The sequence below is a fragment of the Dermacentor albipictus genome, chromosome 6 (genome assembly GCF_038994185.2).
Source record: "Dermacentor albipictus isolate Rhodes 1998 colony chromosome 6, USDA_Dalb.pri_finalv2, whole genome shotgun sequence".
Classification (NCBI taxonomy): Eukaryota; Metazoa; Arthropoda; class Arachnida; order Ixodida; family Ixodidae; genus Dermacentor; species Dermacentor albipictus.
The window spans coordinates 15,254,508-15,269,700 of record NC_091826.1 but is presented as its reverse complement, the minus strand read 5'-3'; the positions used below and the strand labels follow the sequence as shown (position 1 = coordinate 15,269,700).

Here is a 15,193-nt window from a genome sequence, read left to right as displayed (position 1 = left end):
AGAAAATTGTAAAACAACCTTAGCCGGCCTTGTTAATTGGGAGCTCTTCCACCTAGCTATGCGCCCCCTGTACTATGTATATGTCAAATGTACAAACTCGGGAAGTATAAAGTTGCTATTTGTTAATAACCATCAACTTCACTGAGGCTCAGTATTCTGTCCAGTGCTATCCAGCTGAAGCCGGATTAAGACTATTTTGTATTTTGAGTACCGAGGACGTCCTGTATATTTTCATGGATCAAACATTAGACATCTAGTTTCACAGCCGTTTGATCTGCACGGCCGAGTCGACCGGTATAGTGAACGCATTTGATAAAGTGCAACAACATGAAAACACTTCGGAACATGAGAAATATCTATAGTACACTTCTGGAAACCAAATTAGCGCGGACATTCTTCAACTACAGTACATATTTAGTACATGTGAATGGGCATCAACTTGGATTGTTCGCGTGAAACTGCGGATACCCACAGTTCTATAATTCTTTATTTTTTAAATATAATATTTACTTTCCTCGAGTAATAGAGCGAGTCACCTGCCCCATGCGGGGAATGTTCACGTTTGCGAGCTTGCAGAAAAAGCTACGGTTTTATTTCCTGAATCGCTGAACGTATGCAAGACAGGGGCAACTCGGCCCCATACTTTGAACATATTAATGGTTTGTCACTGCACTTGAAGTGACCCTCGCTTGAAATTGTGCTGTTAATTTAACGCGCCATCAAAGAAAAGTTACCCTACGAGCTGGCGAAATTAAGCAGAACTGCAAATTCTTCATGGGGATTTTATTTGTCTACACCATTTAGAAATCAGAGACCCTCGTTGGAATATCGTCCTTACAGTTATTATTGATGAACGTGAAAATCAAAACAGCAAGATCTGGAGCTGTGCCCTCGGAACGGATACAACAAACGCTCGCCTTTAAGGAAAAGGAATATGGGTGAGAACAATACAGAAATCACGAAGAATGAAATTGACGATATAGTTATAGCGATATAACCATGGCTAAAACCAATTAGAGGACATCACAAGCGCTTTCGGAGCTACGAAACGCTGGAAGAACACGCTGCTGTAGCTTCTGGGACACAAAACAGTATGAAAGAAACACGTAAGAAAGGTCATTGGTACGCTCCATTCTGTTACTTAATTAACAAAGCGAAGCGTTAATTAAAGGGCTGGCTTTTGAAACGTTAAAGGGCTGGCTTTTGAAACGCATCGCTGTGGTTGCCTTGGGTAAAGAGGTTATGTGGACCCCTGAACAGCGACCTATTGACACCACTGGGGACATTCGCATTCGCTGTTCGCGCCGTGCGAATAGCCCGACAAAGCTTGGCCTGCGAACTAGGTTCTTGCGCCTTGTCCGCGGGATCCGTGTTTCTGTCGGAGCCCTTTCCTACGGCTCGCAGCGGTAGGCGCCGATATGCGCTGCACTTTCGCATTTCCGGCCCACCATGCCGTTGCCTGGCACTTTTTTGCGATCTTCAGAATAGCATGTTTTCTCCGTTCAAAAAGCTTGGCTTGGGGATAGGGGATATGGCTTGTTTTCGTCATCATCATCATTATCATCGTCGTCATTATCGTCATCAACACTATGTTGCCTAACTTTCCTGACTTGTGATTTTTATCTCTGCTGAAGAACTTATTTATTTTGTGGAGAAGGGTTGTACGTGCTTGGGATCATCATCATCATCATCATCATCATCATCATCATCATCATCATCATCATCGCCGCGTTGCTCTTCTTTAAGCCTGCTGCGGGAATAAAGCAGCCCCCAATGATCTTCAGCTACACGTATATCATATGCCAGCCGTATCATCATTATGCACAATACATGCACACAAGTTTCCTAATGTATAGTCCATCTAATCCTCTGACGGCCTCGACTGCGTTTCCACACTGCTTGTATCCATTCTGTTACTCTAACAAACCGCCACTTATGTGCTATGCGCATCAGACCAGCTGTCGTATTCCATTTACTACTCTTATTCTCAATAATATAGAATACCACGCTCACGCGATCGCTCTCTCATGCCAATAATGCATGTTTGGAACTCCTAACGGTACGCGTGTCAGTTACCGTTCCGTCGGCTCGTTTGCGAATCCTTAGCATCTTTTCAAGTTTCGTTGTAGTCCTATAAGCTCCAGTGCGCCCGCCGCTATGGCTTAGTGGCTACGACGGTATGCAGTCGAGCACGAGGTCGCCGGTTCGATTTCCGGCTGCATGGTGGGGACGAAATGCAAAAACGCTCGTGTACTTAGATTTGAGTACACCTAAAAGAAGCCTATAGGTGGTTGAAATTAATCCAGAGCCCTCCACTACGGCGCCCATCACACCCACCATACAGTTTCGGGGCGTTAAATCCTACAATTTGAAGAAAGCTCCGGCACCACATTTGAGTATCGGTCGAGTGGAGTAATTAGATAACATGCATTTTAAGGATACCGAATAAGGTGCCCTCGATTATTTGTGAGCTCCTGGAAAATACGATCGGATTTTGTTGTACCGATTTCCGCTCGCTATCGCATATTCCATATTTCAAGCCACCTTATAGGGGAATGACGACAAATGTTTTCTTTAAGCGTACGCTAAAATTAATCTTTCTCAACAAGCGCGTTGAAAACCTCGCACACTTGTTATTCATGATTCCATTATAGCTTGAAGTTTCAAGTTTGGCACGTTGCTAGTTTATGGCCGTGACGCTAGCGCAAGAGATTAGGCAAACACGAAAACTATTGTGTAATCAGGAGACACACTCCCAGTTACAGCGAATATATATATATATATATATATATATATATATATATATATATATATATATATATATATATATATATATATATATATATATATATGATTTATTACGCTGTCGATTCTCGAAGACGCACGTGTCTGTTTTTAAATAATTCCATTAGAGTAAGAAAATGATATTTGGCCACGTTACAATAGCGATGATTATGCAATTTGTGGGAGGCGGCGCGGAGAGGTATAGACGCCGTGGCCACTGTTCATTTAGGCCGGCCAGACATGGTGCCGCGGAATCTCGGGCGCGGCCGCTGAGGTCGAGCGCGCTAGTGTGTTGATGATGATGATGAAGCACCGGTATCATGGCTCGTACCCACTAAAGGGGATAGGCCAAGAACCGGGCGGCAGTGGGTAGCTGTAAAAACGTCTACTTGAAAATGTGAAACGCAAAGTAAAAGAAATAAAAAAACAAAGAAGATTTTGGAATAACTTGGCTTATATGCCAGCGGGTAGTCAGACTAACTCAAGGGTGAACTTTAATATAGGCTACAATCAAGGAGGCAACAAATACAATGTTAATAAGGAATTTGGAGAAACCAGTTGCCCCGCTACAGTAATTAGCAGGGCAATCGTTTTGTTTCAGTGAAAAAATCAAACACTGAGCAACAAACGTCTCTGTGGCTATAGCCTAGGATCGAGGGCCCAAATGATAATATTACTGGTACCTATAATGCTAATCCAAGTTTGCAGAGCGGAGCGTCGAGTAACATCGTTCTCTGGTTTGAATATCATCGGCATGATAAAAAGTATACTGATTGGTTCAATTTCTTTACAATTGGGGCTTAGAAGGGACATCGGTCATACCAGCTCTGTGTAAATAGAAATTCGATTGCGGGATGCGACAGCGTAATATGGTGTATGTGACTTCCAATTGCCGAGAAGGATGATTGATAAACTAAATGTAGATCATCATTCGATGCAAAAAAAAGCCATGTAATTGGCACAGACATACAAATGAATGTCCTGGAGCAGCGGGCTGGAGCTTAAATATATATTAAATAAAACAGGAGAAAACACTGACCGTTGTGGTACCCCGCGTTACTGCTTATACCTAGATGATGAACACCCGCTTTAATAACAGTAGGATTCTCTGTCCCTTAAAAATTGCGAAAGCCATGCCGTGATGTATTTCGGAAACCTGTAATTCTCTAGTTGCTTGATCAGCATGCCATGTTCCACGGAATCATAAGCTTTAGCTAGATCTAGGGTCACTAATACTGAATATTCCCTTCGGCGACGAGCCAATTGCATGCGACTCTCCCAAGTCTACGTAGTACGCAGATCATACCGAGCACCCAAATCTAAAGCCAATTTGACTGAGGCTAAGTATTAGGTTTTCAGAAATATAGGTCGTCATTCGGCCATTCAAAATTCTTTCTATTAGTTTAACCAAATTGGATGCGAGGCAAATTGGTCTAGTGTTATCTAAATCGTATCCACCTCCCTGTTTTTTAGGTATCGGAATTACCTTAGCAAGTTTCCATTCTGAAGGTATCCAGACATTTAAAGACTAATTCACCGTACTCAAAATTTCTTGTGTGGACAATTCATACATAATTTTTATCACGGCTGTGGTAACTCCATATGGAGCTGGCGCTGAATAAGGCAGAGATAGAACATCCGCCAGTTCTTGTTATGTGACCTCCCTAAATTCCTCTAGCGGTAATGGTTTCAACAGGTACAAACCTGCCTTCTAGTCCCGTTCCAATATTTTCAAATGATTCGAACTAGTCACGTGGCGAAAGGACGAAATAGTCAACATTTGCTGCAGCCGGAATTATCTTGCGAGAGCGTAAAAATCTAAAAAGGGCCTTTTTTGTTTTGATTTAGACAGATAAGTGAATTTATTCATATCATACTCGTTTTTGGCTTTAGCTATCATGCGCTTGAAAGATGCAGCAAAAAATTTATAGTCACTCCAATTGCTTGGACATTGCTTAAAAAGAAGTTTCTTCCAGGCAGCTTTTCGTTTTCGGTGAGCCTGCGTGCATCCTGAATTCAACCACGGACTGAAAAAATCTACCTCTGTTGGAGGTTACATTAACAGCTGCATTCTTCAAGGAACGTATTAAAACTTCACAGAGGCTCATATCCTAATATCCTTTTGCATATCCTTACGGGTAAGCGTCGTAAACTTCTAGGTATTTTGAAGTTAGTTGTCATAGTTAACAAATGTTGTATTTTCTCTTTTGAAAGAGATCATGGCGCAATCAATATAAAACATAATAGGAAGGTGGTCGCTGTTTGTAGCATGAGTATTCCACGAGGACATAGAGATGAGCTGCAAAAATTGAGATCTGTGGCCGATTGAGACTGGCCGCGAACAAACGTAGGAACTTTTCAATTCAGATTTAGATAGATTATTATCAAGAGTCCATTCTCACTGGCGTTTTCCACCTAAATCAGTTTTAAAACCCCAACTCACATCGTGAGAATTAAAATCAGCAGCGAGTACTATGAATTTTTTGCACGAAACTAATGCGCTGCCTAGAGATCGGGTGTCCTGCACTCCTGCTGGTAGATATAACTTAACTAAGGTAAAAGTGGAGCAGTCTGGGAGTGTTATGTCCAATGCTAAAGTTTCGCAGTCAGTAGACGCATACATTGATACGATATCGTAGCCTTGTGACTAAATTTAGTTGAAACCAACAAATCAACGACACCACCTCTGGCAGGTCGTTTCAGACGCAACAATTGATAATTTCTTTAAATTTTTTTCACCACTTGAAAGCAGTTTTATTGTAAGATAATTGTATCTGGCGAAAAATGAGAAGTATATGATAGATCGGTAGTAGCAGAAACAATCGAACGACAATTCCACTGTAATATTTTTAAAGAGGCTATGTTGAAGATAGAACAGTAGCGGAAACTGCCTGATCCAAAATACCCTCTTCGAAGCAGTCCTTCTCGGGGGCGGGGGTGGGGGGGGGGTTCTTTTTTTCAAAATTTTTTAGTTTCTGACTTAGAATAAGTTTCGTGCGGAGGAGATCTGGCGCGTTTCAGTTCCATGTCTACAATCTGGTAGCCTTAACACTCTTCCGTTAGGAGTTCAGGTTCCGTCTGTTCTACATGTGTAGAATGTTATGCGCGTGGAGAGTCAGCTGACGGATTTGGTGATGATGTTTGTTTTTGAGCTAGTTTTAGAATACTTGAAACCTGGGATGCTTGAATGTGGGTGGACGCTGCGTCAGTTAACTGCGCCAGCTGACTAGGCAACATTTGTGCCGAGGAAGTGAAAAACAGTTGTCGCATGTCGTTCCACAGCCTTTTCCGTAGCTTTCTGTGCTGTCTCTGCTATGGCATTGGATAGAGAAACATCTATGCCAGCGGTTTGACCAGCTCTTACGCCTGCATAGCCCTGGGCTCTTCTCCGAACCTCAGCAACTGCTTCCCTACGTGAACATCGCCTGCGTTCCACCAGTTTTCTTAGTTCTCGTTCCTTCGCAGAACAGTTCGAATGGTCTGCCGGTTGAGCTTCATTACATAGAGAACATTTTTTCCCCTGAGACATACAGTCTGTGCTGTCGTGATTCTCTCCGCATAGTTGGCATCGGGCAACCGACCTGCAGCCGTTTATGATATGCCCGTAACGCCAACATTTAAACCACTGTACTGGCCGTGACGACAGTGGCTCTACTCTGTATATCAGGGGCCACGTCTTGATTTCATTAAAACTTTTTTCTGGGCAAGTTTGTGCATACTTGAGTTATAAATTGTAACAGCGCACACACATGCATCCACAAAGTAACAAGGACGAGACACAAGTGCTGTCACTGTCAACAAAATTTTATTGACGGAAGACGGATACCTTATATAAGGCGAAAGGCAAAAAGTCAGCACTTTTGTCTCGTCCTTGTTACTTTGTGGATGCATGTGTGTGCGCTGTTACAATTCCGTATAGATGACTTCGTCTCAATAATTTGGCTACGCCGGCATACAGAAATAGAACCAGCAACTGAAAACAAGTCTAATATTTCTGAATGGTCCAGGCTCGCCTCCACCCGGCGAACTAAGCCTTTCGAGCATGCAAAGTTGGCTGGAATAAACTGGCTCACCAGATTCGATGCAAATTCAGAACAGTTGAGGAGGTCTCGAACGCTAGTGTGTTTTTGTATTGTCTTGTCTTCGAAGCGCAGGAGCGTATACCCGCTATGGTGGATTCGCCAATAAGCATTCGGTTTCCAGTATATGTAAAATTGAAACAAAACTAAATTTGCATAATAGGGCGTGGGAGTAAAGTAATGTGATTTAGAAGTTTACAAAAACATATATATTGTTAAGAATTTAGAGACAAAATAATTTAACAGACAAAGATGAAATAATATAGATAATGAATAATTTTAGAAATTTAGCAAGTTACTATTTTTGTCTCTCTAATAAAATTGTACACCACGAGAAAAGCATCCTTGTGGTTGGATCCCAGTGAAGACGCCCCAAGAGAAAGATTGGTTGGTGAGATTAGCGATAGCCCAAGTTTCCGAAATGAGTTTGGGAAGAGTTTCCTTTGCCTAGAAAATCGGCGGCACGAGACAAAGTGTTCTATTCTTGCTTCACCTGCACGTGAGCTGTCTTCTTCAGTGACTCTGGAGGCGATAGTCGCGCCGCTACACTACTTTCTACATAGCGGTAATATCAAGAAACAAGAAAGGGACAGGAACATAAGAATAAGCGTTACATGCTGAGAAAATCGGCCACGAAGATCTCCAATAATTCAGTTCAGTTCAGTTTATTTTCCTTAAAGACCCCCGATTTCAGGGGTATTACATAAGGTATTAAGGTATTACGTATTACATATTACACACAGTTTCAAGTTGTCTGAGATTCACAGGAGCACGTCCGCGTGTCCCTGTCGGTGAAGCTTGGCCATGACAGCGGCTTCGAGAATGGCCCGTGCACAGCTTGCCAGTGTGCGCCTTCTATCAAGAGATGATCGTTGAAGGTCTGCACCGGTATGCATAACGCCTGCTGGATAACCACCGTTATTTGATCGAAATGTACATTCACGTGCGCAGCGTTCCCTTGCTCGGGCATTATTAGAGCGAACGTTTAAGGGTCGAGCGCCACACGGTGTCCTTTAATCGCATGGTTTACTGTACGCACACTGCGCTGAGTCACTGCGAAGCGCTTTCAAAGGCAGGGCTTCAGCGCCCGTGTGAAGCATCACTCTGCGTCGCAAAGCTTGCTTGATTAGCAACGCCAGGTTTCCTATACGTTGCACATTCGGGAAATGCTGTTGTGCAAGTTTGGACCCATTTATTAATTTATTTGTTATGTATTGGAAACGTTGGTAAGAAGCACGCAATGTTGTCGGCTTCTCCGGAGAGTTAGATTGTTAATTGAATAAAGGATGATCATTGGTGAAGTACAATCTTTCAGCTTTTTAGCAGTTCGCTGTAAAACGTGGGACAGTCATTTGCATAAAAAAGAATGTTAATGTATATATCCCATGTGTTACACGCCTTGTTGAAAGACACGAAAAGACATGTGCACTGAAGTCCTGTGTTTGTGTGTGCGTACGTGTGTCTCCACGTGTGCTTTTGCCACTTTCAGCATGTGTCCTCAGAAATTCGGCTGTGTTAATCAACTTCTCTATTAACCCGGTTTTACGCCTACACCTACTCGTTGATTACGACTGTCATTATCAACACATGCACACGCCTATGATTAGGGTGTCTTGAGCTTTGTTCTTGTCGCATTCTTGAACTGATTTCACTGATTGTTTTGTATAGCACGCAGTCATCGTCTTTTAGCCTGTCCGACGAGTTTTCGACGCTGCAAGAGTTGTGAAAACATGTAATGGGATAACCATTGCTGAACTGGCAATGCAATTTTCTTGGAGCAGTTTACCGTATTTGCTCGCATAATGAAGCCACATCTTTTGTCTTTTCATAAACTTTGACGTCAATATGGAGGGTGGTTTCACGACGTGCGGCATAACATTTTCTTTTATTCTTGTAGGAGTTGAAATTCTAAAAGTCGCGGCGCACCAGCCGAGCAACACGAAAACGTAGTGGTGAAGCGGTGAACGGCTGCATGACATCAACAAAAGTGCGCGGTCGACGTGCTGGGAAAGCTCGCGTCACCAATGTTCAGCATTCTTCGTTTCAAGAGATTGCTTGCCATAAATATCACGGCGCGACCCGACGATTTTGTGACCGCCGACGATGCCAGCGAATCACTACGAGGTAAACAGATGCTGAAAACCGACCCTAAATGTCATCCGTGCGTTTATTTTTACTTGACGTAAAAAGAAAAAAAGAAGGATATTTGCTTCTCAAGGAAAAAAGTTAGGGGATGGGTTCACTACGCGAGCGGGTTCCTTAAGTAAGTAAATGCGTCAAGCTGCGTCTACGTGGAACATGTTTCACGCGCGCTTTCAGCAGGGCGTCTGTTTTGCGTTGCTCCGGTACAGCGTCAGAAACGTGTTACAGTATACATTTATAGTACCCGCTTCGAGGCACCGCCACGTGCAACCCATTTTGACCCCAATGGAGGCCGCACGTGGGCTCTGCGCGGCGTAAAATAGACGCGCGTATGCCCGCTCCAAAAATAATGCGCCGCCACGTGTGGATGCCTATTTGATCCTCTCTCTCTCTCTCTCTCTAAGGAGGGAGAGCGAGAAAGAGATAGAAGGAATGCGGTGGTGTTAGCCAGTCAAGAGTCCGGTTGGCTAGCCTGCTCTGGGGGAAGGGAGAAGGGGCATAGAAAGAAGGGAGAGACAGAGAGATGGGGGTAGTGAGACGTGCATGAACAGCACTACAGAGTCAAAGGCGCTCGCACAAGTCAGACGTTTTCAGAAAACACAAAAGTGCCTTTAGTGCCTTCTGAGCCGATGATCGGTGGGGACGGTGTTCTAGTATTGTCTGTTCACTCAGAAGACGATCATCGAGTTTCCTGAATGCGTTGATCATAGATTGTCTTTGTGCTTCAAACTGAGGACAGTGGCACAACAGGTGGTCAATGTTCTCGCAGCCGCAGACATCACATGCGGCGCTGTCAGCCATCCCAATGCGTGCTGAATAAGCTTCCGTGAAGGCAACTCCCAACCGCAACCGACACAGATGAGACGCTTTGCGTCGATGCAGTCCGGCGGGAGGCCTGAGTTGCAGTGAAGGATTGAGTCTGTGCAGTCTGGTGCACCTTGTATGAGCGGTGTTCTACTCAGCCAACGAGAGTGTGCGTGCTAGAACGCAAAGCTGTCTCGCAGCGTCTGTTCTTGAGAGAGGAATGGGGACGCAGCAGTCTTCTTGGTTTGACGTCCGAGCTGCCTTATCAACGTCATCATTCCCTATGATACCGCAATGGCCTGGCATCCATTGAAAAGTGAAATCACGGCCTTTTACTCTCAAGTGGTGGATGAGTGCCACGATTTTGCACGTCAGTTGATCGTGAGCTCCATGTCGGAGAAATGATTGTATACATTGTAAGGACGGCCGTGAATCGTAGAAGGCTGCCCATTTTTGAGGACTGTCTGTGTTGATCACATGGAGTGCACTGCGGAGAGCCACGAGCTCTGCAGCTGTAGGCGCAGTATCTCACAGAGAGGTGCAGTTGCATTGCGAGGAAGCGTGTATGCTCGGATCGCAGGTTCTAGACATGGCTCCTTCAGTCACGAATTCTGAACGGCGTTCCTTCAGGCTTCTGCATTTGTATATGTGTGTGGAGACACAGGGCAGACATTAAAAAAAAGCAACACCATGAAGAATGCTTAAACCACTGCTGGCCATTAGGCATGTCTATTGACGTTAATTATTCATGCGTAGTCTGCTATAATACATTATGCGGTCTTTAACAACATGAACAAGAATGTTCACTGGAGTATGCCAGTTACTGATAAGCTAAGGACCTTGTGGTACAATAAAGAGCATCTCTTACCAGCACTGCCACAGAGCAACACGTTAAAATTCCCAATAAACGCGGTAATGTATTCATTAGAACATCATCATCATCGCTATTATTACATTTGCATATAAAAAAGTGATCACAGAAAGAACATTAGTAGCTGGTAACAGCCACCAGGAGAGGCACAACGCCTGCCTGGTCTGGCAAGAAAAAAGTTTGGCAGCATGTTACACTCCTGTAGCACGTGACTGCGAAAGCCTGCTGCACACGTGGCAATGCATTAAATTACATGATCAGAGGGGTCAGTCTTCTTTCCAGACATAACGAGCCGCAGTGTGAAGTAAACCGATGACGCTGTAGGTCGACCTCTTCAACGACACATGCGAGCACCTAATGCACTACCTAAAGGTTCTTTCTTTCTTTCTTTCTTTCTTTCTTTCTTTCTTTCTTTCTTTCTTTCTTTCTTTCTTTCTTTCTTTCTTTCTTTCTTTCTTTCTTTCTTTCTTTCTTTCTTTCTTTCTTTCTTTCTTTCTTTCTTTCTTTCTTAGTTGTTTCTTTCGTTGTTCCTTTGTTCGTTTTTCCTTTCTTCCGTTCCTTCTTTGATTCGTTCTTTCTTTCCTTCGTTCTTTCTTTCTTTCGTTTCTTCAGTCATATTCAGCCATTGTATATCTTTGCTTTCTTACGCGGGTAAGAGCCATTCCTGATGATGATATTTTTTGCATCACTGGACTAGACGCCGCTTTTTTCAGGTATGAGCCATTGCAACGAGCCACTTAACGCTTTCGGCTTAAGAAGGAAAAAGATTGATTGAAAAAAAGTAGTGAGTGAGGAATAGCAGATATATGAAGAAATTGAAGAAACGAGGAGAAGGGTGAAAGGGGAGAGAGAATAAAAATAAACTGAGAAGATATGAAAAAGAATGTGGAAAGCGAAGAACGAGAAATGCATCTGCGTCAGAGACTCAAAGAACGATACTGTTCTGGCAGACGGTCCTCAAATTCTCGCATAATAAGAACACACCAGTAAACAGAATGTTAAGTCTACAGTGGGGAGTTGAAATACGTCAGGTTAAAAAATAATAGAATTTGAAATTCATCACGTCTATACGCAAAACCAGTGCGAAATAAGATGTACAGTGCACGGTACATGGTAAGCCGAGTGAGTAACATAGTATCTGTAAAGCGCAGCGCTTTGCGTACTGTAGAAGGGGTGGTCCAAGATTAATTAAGCGGATAATCTTTCTGTGGCACCGAAGGAAGCACAGGATGCACTGAGTGCCTGCCCTCATTATAGATGCATCCGTTGGGCCATCGTGACACACCTTACACGAAGTTCAAGCACTGTCATAAGGAAACCAGGTCAACCACGGCGATGAACAGGTGGAGGAAATGTTCTCGTAGCCAAAACTCGCTGATCGGGGGGCTGCCCGATATGATGGCGGCGAGTCAGCACCATAAAGGAGACGGGACACTTCTGGACAAAAGCCCGCACTTATTCGCCCGAGAAGCCAGTCGGTCAGCCTCGTCATTGCCAGTAATATCCACGTGCGATGACGTCCAATGAGTGAATAAGGATGCACAGCGAGATGCGATTGCGGAAGCAGTGTAGGCAACGCGACGCACTTTATAGAGCTGTCACTGTCTGGTTGAGGCGACTGAGCGCGGTGCGTGAGTCACTCAAAACGACCTTGCAAGCCGTGAATTTCTCCTCTTTGTGTTTGCGCGCCATATCGATTCAGCAGTTTTGGCTGAGGCTGGGTACGGTATACGGACGGCACGACGGGCTGAACTGTTTCTGGGCAAAAGAACGTCAGAGATGTGCCGTTGCGGTCTAGGTAATTCATTCAGGTGTCGCTGTATCAGTGAGGTGTCAGTGTACGCGGCCGCAGTGTTCTTCAGATAGACGCTGAAAGCGTTAGCTAGTACATAGTCAATGCTGAAATTCGCTATTTATAGTGAATACGACGGAAGTAGAGGCATATCGGGAGGTTTACCAATGCTCTTAGCGACAATAGCTGTGACGATGTCACGCCTATTAGTAATGCTCACAGGAATCACCGCCACTTCCCCACATAAGGCAGCAGTGGTTAATACTTTTATCTGCCTATGAATTGAGATAAGAAATTGCTTTCCGTTAGCAAGCAATGTAACTGGCATTAAGAGCTATTATCTTGTTTTTTATGGTTATTATGGTTTTTCTCCATGAATGCATGCCAAATCGCTGAAAAATAATTAATGTACCAGCCATGATTCTTACAGTGGTCGAACGGCTTCAGGGACAACCTTCTTCGTAGTGGAACTGAATGCCAGATGGACCCTACGCGGTGTTTCAACGGCTCTGGCGTTCTGCTGCTGAGAATGAGGTCGCGGGTACGACTACCGGCCACGTCGGCTGCGTTCCGATGGGGGTAGAACGTAAAAAAAAATGCTCGTGTACCGTGCTTTGGTTGTACATTCGACAACCAGCGGTGGCCAAAGTTAGTCCGGAAGCCTCGACCACGACGTCGTTCTTTGCGCTTTCGGCGGGACGTTAAACCATACAATTCAATTTTCTATGCCAAACGTTACTATGCCTTGTTACAAACGCATCTTGTGCAGCAAGTTACGTAACGTTCCAAGACGTGTCTCGGATTCGTGCCTTTTTAACCCGAAAAAAAAAAAAACATAGGGAAGCACGTTCGTCGGCCCCCTGAAGTAACCAGCAGTTTCTTTACATGTTTCTGGTCACGGACAAGGCAAACCTTGCGAAATCCGTTTTTGCACACTTCTGGTTTACGTGGTGAGTCTCATGCATGTGTTCAAAACCTTTTTTTTTACAGTTTGAATCCTGGCCCAGTGATTAACAAAAGAGGTCCGATTTGACGCTTACAAAAGTTCGTGCGGACCTTCAGTGCTCGATCCTGCAGGAAGTTCGCTTCGATGTTTGTAGGCTGACATTTTGTTAGCGTGAATTTGACTTCTTAGAATGAAAATGTGAAAGAAAATCTTTAGGTTATAAGCATTACAGAGTTAGCGCGCAACAACTGGAAACAGTAAATTACTAAATTCACTGGAGAACACAGCTTGGCAGCAACCTGTGCATATATTAATAATCAGAGTGAAATGGCTCTGAATTTTAAGCTTCAAATTCCAGGGAAAAAAGAAAGAAAGCGAAAAAAGTTCTTATTGTGCATGATGTTCATTCAAACGTGATTCGAGTGGCAACGAAGGCTCTATATTCTTAAAGGGTTAATCGGGAAAAGCGTAATATGCTCACCTGGATTTTCTAACGTCCACTTCCCACGGATCCCGCTGCTCCAACGTGACGAAACAAAGCTGGTTTCTTTACCAGTACCACCACTCACATATTCCAGTGTTATCAGCTCCGGCAGCAGCAGCTCTCCGATGCGCTCTCAAGGATGGAGCTTGCGCCGTCACAGACAGCGACCGTCTTTTCTCTTCCGCACAACTCTCACGTTTTGCCACAGCAGGGGCCACATGCGCTCTCGAGTTCGACGGCCCGCAGGAGAGTGTGGTACCTCCTCTCGCCCGTCAAAAAAGCGCCGAGCCGGGCACGCGAACGAAGCCGATGAGGCCGACTCCGCGCAGCCCGCAGAAAGCGAAAGCGTCAGCGGCTTTTCCACCCGACGTTTCCCTCCCACCCGGCACAAGGAACAGGGCTGACCCAGTTACCTGAAGAGAGAGTCCGATCCGGGCCATATAGCTGGCCGCTTCCTCGGCTTACCGCTTCGAAACTGCCGGCGCTTCACTGCACTAGCTGATGTACTATGCGCGCGCGAGCGTGCGTGTGTGTAGTGTGTGCGTGTGTGACGGCTGCCGAAAGCGGGCAGCGGCGCGGGCGTCTTTCGCGATATCCGCATGCCCCCCCTCCCTCTTCACACGCCCCGCCTCGCTTAGGCCTCGTGACGGGAACCACTTCTCGCGTCTCGGTCCCCTCTCAGACGCGCGTTACTCGGACATGCGCGTCCTTGGAGCATCGCCGGGTTTAACATGACCAGACACGAAAGGGTGCGCACATCCCACAGCCGTCTGGAGCCTGGGGCGTTTGACTGCGCGCACGAGAGTTTCACTGTCAACACCAATTGAAATGCGTGCGGCGTAGCGCGGTTTCTGCCTCGGTCTCTCTTTTTGTTTTGTGCGCTGTCTTTAGCGAAAAGCAATCGGCGCGAGGATGGATGAGCGGTGTCACGAAACCTCCTTGTGAAATGAAAGCGCTAGAGTTGATCTCAGGAGTCCTCGTTTCGGCTAGGCCGCGCAATAATAATAATAATAATAATAATAATAATAATAATAATAATAATAATAATAATAATAATAATAATAATAATAATAATAATAATAATAATAATAAAGAGTACAAATAGAAAAAGAAAACAATTTCGTTAGAAGAAGCGCTTCGTTGTTTGCATTTGCTGCCTGTGCCAATAGCAAATGCAACTTGGAATCCTGCGCATTGCACAGCAATGCAAATATGCAGTTGACGTCATCTTATATAGTTTAGTTTACGTACTTGCGCTGCCGTTGTGCCACTGCTAAAGGACTAAAAAGCC

The 15,193-nt window shown here is 44.7% G+C and overlaps 1 protein-coding gene across 1 annotated transcript in view; it reads right to left on the bottom strand.

Annotated features, from left to right (window-relative positions):
* The window catches only part of LOC139060807 (phytanoyl-CoA dioxygenase, peroxisomal-like), a 45,216-nt gene extending 30,766 nt beyond the window's left edge, over positions 1-14,450 (bottom strand). The window contains exon 1 of the mRNA XM_070539971.1: positions 13,900-14,450. The gene's annotated coding sequence lies outside the window, so the exon portion shown is untranslated. The remainder of the gene's footprint in view (positions 1-13,899) is intronic.
* Between the last annotated feature and the right edge of the window lie 743 nt (positions 14,451-15,193).